The sequence below is a fragment of the Pongo pygmaeus genome, chromosome 6 (genome assembly GCF_028885625.2).
Source record: "Pongo pygmaeus isolate AG05252 chromosome 6, NHGRI_mPonPyg2-v2.0_pri, whole genome shotgun sequence".
In the NCBI taxonomy this organism is placed as follows: Eukaryota; Metazoa; Chordata; class Mammalia; order Primates; family Hominidae; genus Pongo; species Pongo pygmaeus.
Genome location: NC_072379.2, coordinates 25,505,517 through 25,520,105, shown reverse-complemented (window position 1 = coordinate 25,520,105; position 14,589 = coordinate 25,505,517). Strand labels below are relative to the sequence as shown.

Below are 14,589 nucleotides of genomic sequence, written 5' to 3'. Positions count from 1 at the left end.
CCACATTTGTGTTTTGTTTTGTTTTTGTTTGAGATGGAGTCTGTTTTTGTTTTTGTTTTTTTTTTTTGTGAGTTGGTGTTGTTGCCCAGGCTGGAGTGCAGTGGCATGATCTCGGCTCACTGCAACCTCCGCCTGTTAGGTTCAAGTGATTCTCCTGCCTCAGCCTCCTGAGAAGCTGGGATTACAGGCACCCACCACCACACCTGGATAATTATTTTTATTTTTTAGTAGAGATGGGATTTCATCATGTTGCCCATGCCGGTCTCAAACTTCTGACCTCAAGTGATCCACCTGCCCTGACCTCCCAAAGTGCTAGGATTGAGGCACTGAGCCCAGCCTCTTTTTACACAAGAATTTCTTGGTTGGGCGTGGTGGCTCACGCCTGTAATCCCAGCACTTTGGGAGGCCGAGGTGGGAGGATCACCTGAGGTCAGGAAGCATTTATTATGTATTTATATGCCCGATATTATGTGAAGCACTTTACTATCTTATCAAATCTTCAGGATAGATCTTCAGTTCTCATGACTACAAAAGGATACTAAGGCTCAGACAGCAGAGACGTGGCCAGCCTGTGTCCCCAGAGCCTATGATCTTACCACTAGGTTACAGTGCTTCTAGGGAGCACATGTTGTGAGGTTTTTGCTTTAAAATGAACCAATAAAAAACAAAGGCAAAAAAGGCATAAGCTATTAAAAAGTGGGAGAAACACTAAGAGAACCTTAAGCACATAACTAAAAATATTATGGAAAAGTTATTGAATTCATTAGCAAATTTACTCTAATTCTAGATTTTCATTGAGGGATATGTTATATTACTCATGATGAAGAAAAAAATGTTCAAATATATTAACATAAATACCATCAATATGGTTTATCATGTTTAAATGTTCACTTAAAGCAATTCAGTTAAAATTCTGCATATCATACAATATTATAGCTTGCTAGTAGATTGCAAAGTAAATAGTCATCCAAATAAAAACACCAAAGCACATGATGTTTTTCACTGGTTGTTGCTATTTTTAGGTGAGCATTTGCTATATGCCAACAGATAGATAATAACATATTGCTGATTTCCTTCATCATCATTAAAGGTGGGTTCAGGATAGAATGGCATAAGGGCAAAGAAGAATTTGAAATCTAACATCAACTCAGTGATGCATCAAGATAAAAGTAGAGGCTGGGCGCGGTGGCTCACACCTGTAATCCCAGCACTTTGGGAGGCCAAGGCGGGTGTATCATGAGGTCAGGAGTTCGAGACCAGCCTGGCCAACATAGTGAAACCCCGTCTCTACTAAAAACTACAAAAAAAATTAGCTGGGCGTGGTGGTGGGCACCTGTAATCCCAGCTACTCAGGAGGCTGAGGCAAGAGAGTGGGTTGAACCCGGGAGGCGGAAGTTGCAGTGAGCCAAGATCACACCATTGCACTGCAGCCTGGGCAACAGTGCGAGACTGTCTCAAAAAAAAAAAAAAGATAAAAGTAGAGACAATAGGGGCATCTTGGTGAATACCAAATTTAACAAAGCAGATTAAGAGAAACAGTATTAAAAAATTCAATTAAATCCCTAAGATCCAGGGCTTTGCAATAAATATGTAAGTAAATCCCCAATATCCATGCTGAAAGTTTAAAAGAAATGATAATGATAATTAAAGAAATAGAACTTTTCCTTAGCTTTGCAGTAATCTAGAAACAAAGAATGTTTCTAATATTTAGACACTACAAAGCACCTTACAAGGAGAAACCTGTAAGTATGGCAGGATTCACCAGCAGCCCTGGGCTTGTCCACAGTACCCCATGATGCACAGTAACTATTGTGTAAATGCTCATGAACAAAGGGTTACAGGACTTTTCCAGTTTAGACATACCATATTTTCTTTCAGACAATTCTTCAACTTGTTTACATAGATCAGCAATACGATTATTCCATTTCTCTGAAAATTGAGCAAAAGTTGATTCTCAATAATATGCCCCTATGTCAGAGCAGCACTAACATATAATGACTTATTTCCAATATTTTACATCCTCACAGTCCATATCATTTTACTACTTTTGAAAAATTTTTTCCCTTTTTTGGTGGTTCTTAGAATTAGTTTAATGGGAGACTATAAGAGAAGTTTTAAAGTTTAGTACCTCTTTTTAGCCTTTTAATTTCTGAAAAGCAGGAGGGCAGAAAAGATGAATCAAAAACAACAGGGAGGCCACAATGAGGAGGTCTCCAGGGGTCTGTTAGCAAACTTCCTAAAACATGTCTCAGCTGTGTGGAAAGAAGACTTTACAGTGGCCAGGTGTGGTGGTTCAGGCCTGTAATCCTAGCACTTTGGGAGCAGAGTGGGCGGATCGCTTTGAGCTCAGGGCAACATAGCAGAAACCCCCCTCCCCACCTCCACCCCCACCCCCATCTCTACCAAAAATACGAAACTAAGTCAGATGTTGTGGCAGGTGCCTGTAGTCCCAGCTACTCGGGAGGCTGAGGCAGGAGAATCGCTTGAACCCAGAAGATGAACATTGCAGTGAGCCGAGACCGTGCCCCACTGCCAGCCTTGGTGACAGAGTAAGACTCCATCTCAAAAAAGAAAGAAGGAAAAAAAAAAGGTTAAGAGGGACCTTAAAAATACAAGTTTAAGAGGGACCCCGGCTGAGCATGGTGGCTCATGCCTGGGATATGGGAGGCTGAGGTGGGTGGATCACGAGGTCAAAAGATCTAGACCATCCTGGTCAACATGGTGAAACCCCATCTCTACTAAAAATGTATATAAAAAATTAGCCGGGTGTGGTGGCACACAACTGTAGTCCTAGCTACTCAGGAGGCTGAGGCAGGAGAATGGCGTGAACCCGGGAGGCGGAGGTGACAGTCAAGATCACGCCACCACACTCCAGCCTGGTGACAGAGCAAGACTCCCTCCCAAAAAAAAAAAGAGGGACCCCAAAGCAAAAAATCCCAATGCTTTTTCTCCCAATCCCACTCACTGAAACACCAGGAGAGTGTAATAGTTTTGCAGCCTAGCTGTAGTAGACTGATAGTGACCCCCCAAAATGCTCATATCCCAATCCCAGGAATCGGTGAACATGACCTTCTATGGCAAAAGGAGCTTTGCAGATATAATGAAGTTAAGGATCTTTGGCCGGGAGGATTATCCCAGCTTGTCCCTGTGGGGTTGATGTACTCACCAAGATCCTTAGAAGAGCAGGTGATGGAGAGGGTGGGAGGTGTAGTGATGGAAGCAGGAAACATGAGTCATTCAAAAAGGGCAGCAAAAGCTGAGGAGTGAAGGCCGCCCCCAGGACCAGGCAATGGATTCTCCCGGAGAGCCTTGCAAGGCACCGGACCTGCTCCCACCTTCACTCAGTGGGACTGACTAGAATTCTGGCCTTCAGAACTCTAAGGGAATACATTCGTGTAGTTTTAAGCCACCAAGTGTGTGGTAATTTGTTGCAGCAGCAACTAGAAAGTAGTATTGCAGTGAAGCCTCAAAACCCACCTGAAGGGCCCGGGGGTGGTGGCTCATGCCTGTAATCCCAGCACTTTCTGAGGCCAAGGTGGGCAGATCACTTGAGGTCAGGAGTTTGAGACCAGCCTGGCCAACATGGTGAAATCCCGTCTCTACAAAGAATACAAAAATTAGCCAGGCATGGTGGCACATGCCTGTAATCTCAGCTGCTCAGGAGGCTGAGACATGGGAATTGCTTGGACCCAGGGGGGTGAAGGTTGCAGTGAGCCGAGATTGCACCACTGCACTCCAGCTGGGCAACAGAGCGAGACTCTGTCTCAAAAACAAAACAAAACAAAAGAAAACAAAAACCCACCTGAAGTAGGTTTCCAGTTCTGTCAGCAGTCTCCCACCCAACCCCCAGAAGCAGACATTCCTTTGCTGTGGGCCATGGACAGGCAGAAGGAAGCACCTCCTCATGGCAGAGGCCTACCCAGGAGAAACCCAAGGGAAGGTACTGCCAGGCCAGCTCCTCTGCCAAGGCTATATTCTTTACACAGTTTCACTCTGTCTCCCCAACTGGAGTGCAGTGGCAAGATGAGGCTCACTTCAACCTCTGCCTCCCCAGTTCAAGCGATTCTCCTGCCTCAGCCTCCCAAGTAGCTGGGATTACAGGAGCATAGTATGCCTAGCTAATTTTTGTATTTTTAGTAGAGACGAATTTTTGCCATGTTGCTCAGGCTGGACTTGAACGCCTGGCCTCAAGTGATCCACGTGTCTCGGCCTCCCAAAGTGCTGGGATTACAGGAGTGAGCCACCGCACCCAGCACTTGCCAAGACCTTTGATAGCAGGCCTTTTCCAGGTGATCAGTCCTTGTCTGGTCTGGCTCTGCCCCACTCTCCCTCTCACCAAGTTGGAATCCCCAGCTACTTTTCAGTAGAGGAGAGTGTGTACCCCAATCCCAGCTTGGTATGGTTCAGATCTGCATTTAACTCATAGAACCTGGCTGCTCCCCAGGCCCTGGAGAAAAAAAGGGTCTCTCTGTGGGTATGATGCAGGATGGGCCTGTCCCAAGGACTCTGTGAGAGGGAAGCCCAATGTCCCACCGGGTTGGCAGGGCTGGGGAAGGGAAAGTGTTATGATAGCCCTAAGACTAGAAAGAGGCAGCAGAGGGAGTAGGACAGCGCTCGCATGGAACTCATGCCACTGTCTCATTGAGGGGAAGGAGGAGTGCACCCATTGACTTGAGGGGGCAGAGAGGCGCGGTTCCAGGGTGGCTTTCCCCCTCACTTCCTGCCATGTTACTCTGATCCCCTCCAGGTGAGCCTGCCCACTTTGGGCCCAGGGTTGCCACTGGGGCCTGTATCAAAATGCAGACCCCCATGGCCATGGCCCCAGGAGTGGGGCAGAGCAGGGAGGAATCCTGGACAGAGGAGAGGCAGGGGCAGGAGGGAGTGGGCCTCAAACTCCAGGAGGGGGCCCTTCCCATGGGTTCTGCTTTCTGGCCTCTCCTCCCTTACTCCTGGGCTGATCAACTGGGGAAGAACTGAGGTAAGGTTTCTCACCCTCAGGTCCAGGGGTACAATTACTGGGCCCTTAGGAAGGTGTAAGACCCCTGAAACAATGTAAGGTTTTGTGTGGAGAGTGTGTACACACGTTTCTTGGAAAACGGTCCACAGCTCTTACTCTCAGCAGTCTCCACACTCAAGAAAGTTTAGAACTCTTGCTACAGAGCTGTGGGAGCAGCTAGGTGAGGGGCCTGCCAAGGGCATTCTGGGGACTACCTGGGCACTCCTGAGCCCACCGTCCCGTAGGCAGGCAGCACTGCTTGGTATGCATGCAGGGACAGTGAAATTGCCCTGAGATGACCCACACTCCTCAGCTGGGAAGTGAGGGATGTGTCTCCTGCAGCATCCTCCATCTCTAGAGCCATGGGGCCAGGAGAACTGGCCCTTGCAGCAAGTGAAAAGCCCATTATTGACTCCCTCCCTGGCCATGTAGACAGTGAACCAAGGGCACTCGTATCAGGTAAATGCCTTGGTCTCTGTGACCAAGGTGACCAGTAGGCATTCCCAGGTGCAGTGAAGGTCCTCACATGAAAATGTGCACCTGGTCACCTGAGGAAAGAGACAGGACTATCTGAGGGGATGGGGCTGAGCTGGATGTGGGGTGGTCCTTGTGGGTCTTGGTGAGTGGGAGGGGGAGCAGCATGAGCCCAGGCTGAACAACCAGGAGAACAACCAGGAGATAGCCTGGAAAAAGTGCTGGACCCACAAGCATTCAAGGCTGGCCAGAGAGGGAGGTGGGATAGGCTGAGAAGTCCCAAGTTCTGAAGATTGGCCCTGGAAGGCAGAAACCAGGTAAGGTGGGAAGTTACCTGCACCCTGGGGACCAGGAGCATCCTTAGCCCAGAGCAGGTGCCAAGATTTCTGGCTCTGGGTGTGACCTCAGCTGGAGAAAAGCCCCAATCTCCACTGAGACCACCTGCCCCTCCAGACTACTTCAGATGCTGAGCCCAAGCCAGGGGCAGGAAGCTAGACTGATGCCTAAGGTAATCCCAACAAAGTCTCTGGTTCCCCCCAGCTATAGGGCCAAAGGGGAATTATAGACCAATTATAGACCCCCTAGATGCTGGCTCTCAAACTAACACTGACCCCTCAGTGCCCACAGGGAGATACAATCAGCACACTTTCCAGATGGGGAAACAAGCTCAAAGAAGTGCAAGAGCCTTGCCCAATGCCCCAGACCAGGACTCCAGGCCCAGAGTGTTTTTTGTTTTTTGTTTTTTTGAGACAGAGTCCCACTCTGTTGCCCAGGCTGGAGTGCAGTGACGTCATCTTGGCTCATTGCAACTTTTACCTCCGGGATTCAAGCGATTCTCCTGCCTCAGCCTCCCGAATAGCTGGGATTACAGGCATCTGCCACCACACTCAGCTAATTTTTGTATTTTTACTGGAGATAGGGTTTCCCTATGTTGGCCAGGCTGGTCTCGAACTCCTGACCTCAGGTGATCTGCCTGCCTCGGCCTCCCAAAGTGCTGGGATTACAGGCATGAGCCATTGCGCCTGGCAGGCCAAGAGTGTTTTTTGTCACTGTGTCCAGAGGGCAGCAGCTGCTCTGATGTACCCACCTGAGCCTGGCAACATTCTCCACCTTTGGAAGCCCAGGAGCATGGCCCATGTCCGCAGATGCACCTGGCATGAGGCATGCCCAGAGGGACAGAAGCAGATGAGTTTTGCCTCCTCCACTGGATTGTGAGAGCCTCGAAGGAGACAAGGATCTGCTTGGGAAAGCCCTTGAGACATCGCACAAGGCTGGCAGTGAACAGTGAGCAACCTGGGGCAGTTTCCCTCTGGATGGATCTGTAGTGCATGGATGGGACCTGGCTCAGACAGAGCTCAGTTCTCCAGGTCACTGAGGCTTGGAGAGGTCACAGCTACCAAGTGTAGGAGTCTGGATTCAAAGCCAACAGCGTGACTCCAAAGTTCCTGCCCTAGCTCCTGGACCACCCACCTCTCGGGAGTCACTCTTGCAGGCTCATCAGGTGCCCAGGCCAGCAGCACAACCGGCCAGGGCCAGGGAAACTTGGGGAGACTCAGAGTACCCCCAGGTATTGACTATGACAGTAAAATATTAAAATACTATTTTCAAAATGTATACAAGCTTAATCTATTTATTCAAAATATGAATCATCAACATAATTTGCCACTAATATTCAGTTCCTTCACAGGACACATAATCCACTGGGAGATAAGAGATTAGCAGCTGGCAGGCGGTGATGCACAGCAAAAACAAAAACCAAGAGGTGAAATAGTTGTGAAATAAACAAGGTTTTAAAGGTAAGAGAAATTATTGAATTACTAAGTCATTACCACTAATTTTGAGCCAACTAACTAATTAATACGAGATGATACAATGTCCTATGCTTTGGTAAATACAAACTATGTTTGAACAATATATGTAATGTGACTTTCAAAATGCTCCTGGCTTTACAAAGATGTGATTAAAATGTAGTAATACATGCTAAAGCATTTACCCCTGCAGAGCATGTTGTAACTTTCATCAGTCACATTGAGAGTCCAGAAGATAAAGGAAAAGGTCATGGATTTTGCTGAGAACTTATCAGAGTTGAACTCCCTCACTTTCTGTTCCCCAGCATTGGCGGGTTCCGGCACTGGTGGCTGTGGTGGCTCGTTGGTCTTTGTCTCTTAGAAGGTGGAGAATAATCATCATCTTGAAAAAGAAAAAATGGTCATTATTGAAGGAACCATCTTAGGTTACAGCCACCTCTGGGTCAATTCCCAACATTCAAAAGCTGAGCAGGGCTATAAAGCTATTTTGAGTATTAATAATTATTTCTGTATTGTGATCTTCAGCATACTTTTTCTAGTTACATTTGAAATGTTATTCTTTTGGGATGTGCTCAAGTGAATACTGCTTTTTCCTGTCTTGCTTCATTATTTTTTAGTTTGCTTCATTTGAGTCATCATTATAAATCTCCCTTTCTCCTCAAATAACTTTCAAGTTGATGCCAAGAACTATATTCTATTTTAAGCCTTTTCAGAAAAAACTTTAACAAAGACAGTCACCTAAAGTTATACAAATGTAGAAGAAAGGGGATAAAATAAAGCTTAGATTGGAAAAAATATTTAAGCTTATACAAAATTCAAGCATACATAAACAAGGGAAGCTGGATAATTGTATGTACAAATACTTTTAACAAGTGCAAAATATATAGGTTTAAAGAAATAGGGCTGCCTGGGCGTGGTGGCTCATGCCTGTAATTCCAACACTTGGAAAGGCAGAGGCAGGCGGATCACTTGAGGTTAGAAATTTGAGCCAGCCTGGCCAACATGGTAAAACCCCATCTCTACTAAAAGTACAAAAGTTAGGCTGGGTGCGGTGGCTCATGCCTATAATCCCAGCACTTTGGGAGGCCAAGGCGGGTGGAACACCTGAGGTCGGGGGTTTGAGACCAGCCTGACTAACATGGAGAAACCCCCGTCTCTACTAAAAATACAAAATTAGCCAGGAGTGGTGGCGCATGCCTGTAATCCCAGGTACTCAAGAGGCTAAGGCAGGATAATCGCTTGAACCCGGGAGGCAGAGGTTGTGAGCCGAGATTGTGTCATTGCACTCCAGCCTGGGCAACAAGAGCAAAACTCCATCTCAAAAAACGAACTAAAAAAGCCACAAAAAAGCAAAAAACAAAAATTAGCCAGGCATGGTGGCACCTGTAATCCCAGCTACTCAAGAAGCTGAGGCAGAAGAATCGCTTGAATGCGGGAGGCGGAAGTTGCGGTGAGCCAAGATCGCACCACTGCACTCCAGCCTGGGTAACAGAGCAAGACCCTGTCTCAAAAAAAAAAAAAAAGAAAAAGAAAGAAAGAAAGAAAGAAATAAGGCTACATTATTTATGAAACAGATACTGTTGACTCAGTCACCAGAAAGCCTGTGTATAAATGAGCAGTGAGATATTCAAGAACAGCACACACACACTATTCAGGACAGCTGTCGTGAGAGTTCCATGCCCATTTCTTTGTGGATACACCAGCAACTCACTCTGCTATGATTCTCCAATACACCTCATGTTAGAATTAGAGACATCTGGGCCAGGTGCAAGGCTGAGGCAGGCAGATCATCTGAGGTCAGGGGTTTGAAACCAGCCTGGCCAACATGGTGAAACTCTGTCTCTACTAAAAATACAAAAATTAGCTGAGTGTGGTGGTATGCACATAATCCCAGCTACTCAGGAGGCTGGGACAGGAGAATTGCTTGAACCTGGGAGGTGGAGGTTGCAGTGAGCTGAGATAGTGAGATAGCGCCACTGCACTCCAGCCTGGGCAACATAGCCAGGCTCTGTCTCCAAAACAAAACAAAAAAAGAATTAGAGACATCTGGATCGAATCAGCTGCTACTGTCATCTTCTAGTCCCCTAAAGTGTCAGGTAACATCCTATTAAGATTGCTACTCACACATCATCTATAAAATATCATTTTAAGAAATCTTTTTTTTTTTTTTTTTTTTTTTCTGAGATGGAGTTTCATTCTTATTGCCCAGCCTGGAGTGCAATGCTGCGATCTCACCTCATCACAACCTCCACCTCCCAGGTTCAAGCGATTCTGCCTCAGCCTCCTGAGTGGCTGGGATTACAGGCAGGCATCACCATGCCCAGCTAATTTTGTATTTTTAGTAGAGGCACGTTTCTCCATGTTGGTCAGGCTGGTCTCAAATTCCCGACCTCAGGTGATCCTCCCACCTTGGCCTCCCAAAGTCCTGCCAGAGAGGAGGCGCAGGAACAACAGTGATGCACCCGGTGGAAGAGGTAATATTTTCCAAACATAAACATTAGCATAACCTTATTGGACTTGTAAGAATTTTTTTTTTTTTTTTTTTTTTTTAGTAACAGAAGCAGAAGATTCTCCTGAACTGCATCATTTCAGCTAGCATTTATTTACTCAAGATTAAAATAATACAACTATAAAAAGTCAAGAGGTGGGCAGGCACGGTGGCTCACACCTGTAACCCCAACACTTTAGGAGGCCGAGGTGGGTGGATCACCTGAGGTCAGGAGTTTGAGACCAGCCAGGCCAACATGGTGAAACCCCATCTGCACTAAAAATACAAAAATACAGTGACATTCACAGTGGGAAATTTTCATACTGGCTGGAAGCATCCACCAAAATTAAATGTATGGATTATGTGGGTTTCATTTTTCAGACTATTCCTGTTCCCCACTGACACAAATAATTGGAAATTGGCTATAGTAGCTCTTTGAGAAGATTATGGAAACACAGCGAACGATTTGTGCAGCTGGATGAGTTGGGAACATGGGTCTTCTGATTTTTTTATTTTTTATGTTTTTGAGATGTGATCTCACTGTGTCACCCAGGTTGGAGTGCAGTAGCATAATCTCTGCTCACTGCAACCTCCACCTTCTGGGTTCAAGTGATTCTCCTGTCTCAGCCTCCCAAGTAGCTGGAATTACAGGCACGTGCCACCACACCTGGCTAATTTTTGTATTTTTAGTAGAGAGGGGTTTCGCCATGTTGGCCAGGCTGGTCTCAAACTCCTGGCCTCAGGTGATCCACCCACTTTGGCCTCCCAATGTGCTGGGATTACAGGTGTGAGCCATCACACCTGGCCCAGGTCTTCTAATTTTTGTATGTGTGTGCACTAATAAAAGTTTTTCATGTATAGCTTTCAATTAATTGATTCATATTTACTGGGAACCTTTTATATTCAGTTAGGGAATTTGAAGTAGACCACAGACCCTGATCTCTAGGGAAGCAGGGTCTACCTGTGACAGCTTATACAGCAATACAATGTCAGTAGCCACTCAATACAATGGTTTAAGCCAAGAAAAAACTAATATTTATTTTAGGGTTATATAGTATACAGTGCCTGATTGGAAGAGACATGAGAAATTGACAAATGGCCTGAACAAACTATAGATGAAGTAGGAAAATGGGTTGGTGGGATCTGGGAGGGCTTTAAGAGGAAAATTTTTCACAGCCTGGAAAGCAGGTAGGTAGCACCAGGGGGTGGAGGAGTGAGGGGCATGGGGGTGAGGGACTGGTGTAAGAAGAGCATTCCTGAGTAGAACCTCAAAAGCAAAACCTCAGAATAGAGAAAGTAGAAGACAATTTTTTTTTTCTTTGTCACCCAGGCTGGAGTGTAGTGGCATGATCTCGGCTCACCGCAATCTCCACTTCCCAGGTTCAAATGATTCTCCTGCCTCAGCCTTCTGAGTAGCTGGGACTACAGGCATGTGCCACCATGCCTGGCTAATTTTTCTTGTATTTTTAGCAGAGATGAGGTTTCACTGTGTTAGCCAGGATGGTCTCAAACTCCTGACCTGTGATCCGCCTGACTCGGCCTCCCAAAGTGCTGGGATTACAGGCATGAGCCACCATGCCCATCCAGAAGACACTTTTTTATGTATAAGTTTGTTTTTGGATTTTTAGTTTCTTGAAATATTTACTTATTGACTGTAAATGGACTTATTATATTGGTAGAGCTGCAAGAGAGTACTATTATTTTAAAAAATACAGGAAAAAGGCAACTTTTTAAAATCAGACCAGAGTGGCTGGAATGGAATGTTCTGGAAGGTGGGTAGCTGGCAGCAGGATTGAGTAAATTACTTTAAACCAGACCATGGTAGACCCGGTAACCAGGTCAAATAACAAAATGTTTTTCTAGGGCGAGATGTTGTTTTCATGAAAACGTAGCATTGCTACATGTTTTGTCTATGCCCAAGTGTGCTGTCTGTGAAAAAATAAATTGCTTATTTATTTTTTGAATATGCATATGTTAACAAAATTCCAAAAGACACAAAAAGGTATGTAGCACCAATTAAGTCTCCTGCTCACCCCTGCCCCCTGGCAAGCCAGTCCTTTATTCTAAGACAATGTAGCAGGTTTTGTCAGGAGTTCTTGTTGCATGCTATTTGCCAACATCCAAGGTCTCTGGGCTTAGAAAGAGCCAGTGTTATCTGCATCATTTCAAGTTGTGCTCAGTTTTAAAATTCTAGTCCTCAACTGCAGCCCAAAGCCAGCACTGTCAAGTGAACACTGGTTGCAAGAATTGTCAACATTGCCCATGTGACATTTCTTTATTTATTTTGAGATGGAGTTTCACTCCTGTTGCCCAGGCTGGAGTGCAATGGCACAATCTTGGCTCATTGCAACCTCCACCTCCCTGGTTCAAGCGATTCTCCTGCCTCAGCCTCCCAAGTAGCTGGGATTACAGATGCCCACCAAATGCCTGGCTAATTTTTGTATTTTCAGTAGATACAGGGTTTCACCATATTGACCAAGCTGGTCTCGAACTCCTGACCTCAGGTGTTTCTCCCACCTCAGCCTCCCAATGTTCTGGGATTACAGGCATGAGCCACTGCGCCCAGCCAATGCAGCATTTAGTACATAAGTGCATGAGCTTCTTTTGGGCTTTTGGGTTCTAAGGCACAGAACATAGTCAAATCATCTCAGGCCCAAAAAGGAGCTGTTGTCTTGTAAAGCGATCTCACAGAATCTGAGGAAAGGAATAGAAATAGAAGCAGTCTCTGGGGAACTGTGTCTGGGCATCACAAACTGAAGCCTGTCTTCTCTTTCTCTTTCTGATTGTGTGCTGTGGATTTGTGCAGTTCATCTCTTTGTGCTGATTAGCCCTTCTAGTTGTTGTTGAAAATTGCCCTCTTCCCTAAATCGATATGACCTTTCAGCTCTAGTGCTCACCACCCCTGTTGGCAAAAATTTCTTTGCCTTTTAATTCAAATTCTGGTGAGAATTGGATTGTACCAGTTTGTCTCCCTGAGCTGAGCCACACACAAGCAATGGCTCACACTGGCCGGCTTTGGTCACATGTCCATCCCTGGTCCCCTGAGCTGTTATTTGAGCAAGAGCAAGGGAAGGTCAAATGGCAGGTTAGAGGTCCCTTTCAGGCAGTTCAGAAATATCCTTTTGACCTTATCCTGTTTCCACTGCTGTGTGTAACGTCCTTAAGGACAAAGACCCTGAGGGTGTCTAGCTTGGCATTGAACACATAGTTTGATGTGCAGTAAATATTTATTGGTTTTATTGATTTTTGCCCCCCTCTTGGAAGACACTATCCTTCAGAAAGGACTGAAAAGTCTTCATTTTAGATATTTATTCAACTGCCATTAAAGGAGTGTGGTGAAGCACATAGGACTCAAAAATCAGTTACTGCCAGGAGGTAATGATTTGGAGCTGTGTGTTTCTCTTTTGAACAGGATCAATAGATTACTTTCATTAGAAACCCAAGGCCAAAAAAAAAAAAAAAAAAAAAAATCGCACGGAGGCAGAGGAGCTATAGCCTGGGATACATCCTTTAGATAGAATTTTACTATGTGTCTACTCAGGCTCCTGAAAGTGTGACAGAGTAATAAACTCTTTTTTTTTTTTTTTTTTGAGACAGAGTCTCACACTGTCACCCGGGCTGGAGTGCAATGGCGTGACCTTGGCTCACTGCAACCTCTGCCTCCTGGGTTCAAGTGATTCTCCTGCCTCAGCCTCGAAAGCAGCCGCGATTACAGGTGCCTGCCACCATACCCAGCTAATTTTTTGTATTTTTAGTAGAGACTGGGTTTCACTACATTGGCCAGGCTGGTCTCGAACTCCTGACCTCGTGATCCACTGGCCCTGGCCTCCCAAAGTGCTGGGATTACAGGCGTGAGCCACCATGCCCAGCCTGAAGAATAAATTCTTAATTGGAATATCTTGGAGGGTGGCCAGCCCTAGTGAGTGAAAATGTGAAATTATGACAAGCATTTAGCCAAGTACAAGGCCTACTTTAATGACTAGATAAGAATCTTTGAAAAGAGCAGAATGTTTACATGCAAATGATGCTGATAACGTGAATGTCAAGTATCCAGAGTTAATTTTCTTAAGTAGATTCACTTTTCCCCTTCCGATTTTGTTAGAATTGATCATTTGGTTTGCAAACATGTTTCTAGAATCGCTACTAATTTCAGAAGAGCTGATTCTGATGTGTATTTTATTGGCTTACAAAAATTTACCTTTCACTTGTGAATTTATAATTGCCAAAAATTGGGTTAAATTCAGATTGTTTTCTTGGGGAAAATGTTAGACAAGGGATGAATGAAGCACTTATGTTCTGCTAAGGTAAATGTATGTGCATCATTTACATTTGGTACATAATCAAGAAGTATTATCTGGCTGAGTATGGTGGCTCATGCCTGCAATTCCAGCACTTTGGGAGGGCAAGGTGCAAGGATTCCTTGAGGCTAGGAGTTGGAGACCAGCCTGGGCAACATAGTAAGACCTTGTCTCTACAACACATTAAAAAAATAACCAGGTGTGGTGGCACACACCTGTAGTCCCAACCACTCAGGAGGCAGACGCTGGGGGACCACTTGAGCCCAGGAGATCGAGGCTGCAGTGAGCTATGATGACAGGGTTTCATCATATTGACCAGGCTGGTCTTGAACTCCTGACCTCAGATGATTTGTCCACCTTGGCCTCCCAACGTGCTGGGATTACAGGCGTGAGCCATTGCAATTCAGTCTGGGTGATAGAGCAAGACCCCAGTCTAAAAAAAAAAAAAAAAAAGAAAAAGTGTCATTTGTCAGGAAGCACTAGGAAATGGGATTTTGGAAATCAAAGTCCTGACATGGAGGAAAG

At 45.5% G+C, this 14,589-nt stretch overlaps 1 long non-coding RNA gene across 3 annotated transcripts in view; it reads left to right on the top strand.

Annotated features, from left to right (window-relative positions):
- Positions 1-14,589, top strand: part of LOC129040760 (uncharacterized) — a 39,260-nt gene that overhangs the window by 2,214 nt on the left and 22,457 nt on the right. For 2 of the 3 annotated variants that reach the window (XR_008503724.2, XR_008503723.2), the window contains exon 2: positions 7,158-7,266. This is a non-coding gene — a long non-coding RNA (uncharacterized LOC129040760). Of the gene's footprint in view, positions 1-7,146; positions 7,267-14,589 lie in introns of all 3 variants that reach the window. The other variant, XR_008503725.2, reaches the window with a different exon arrangement.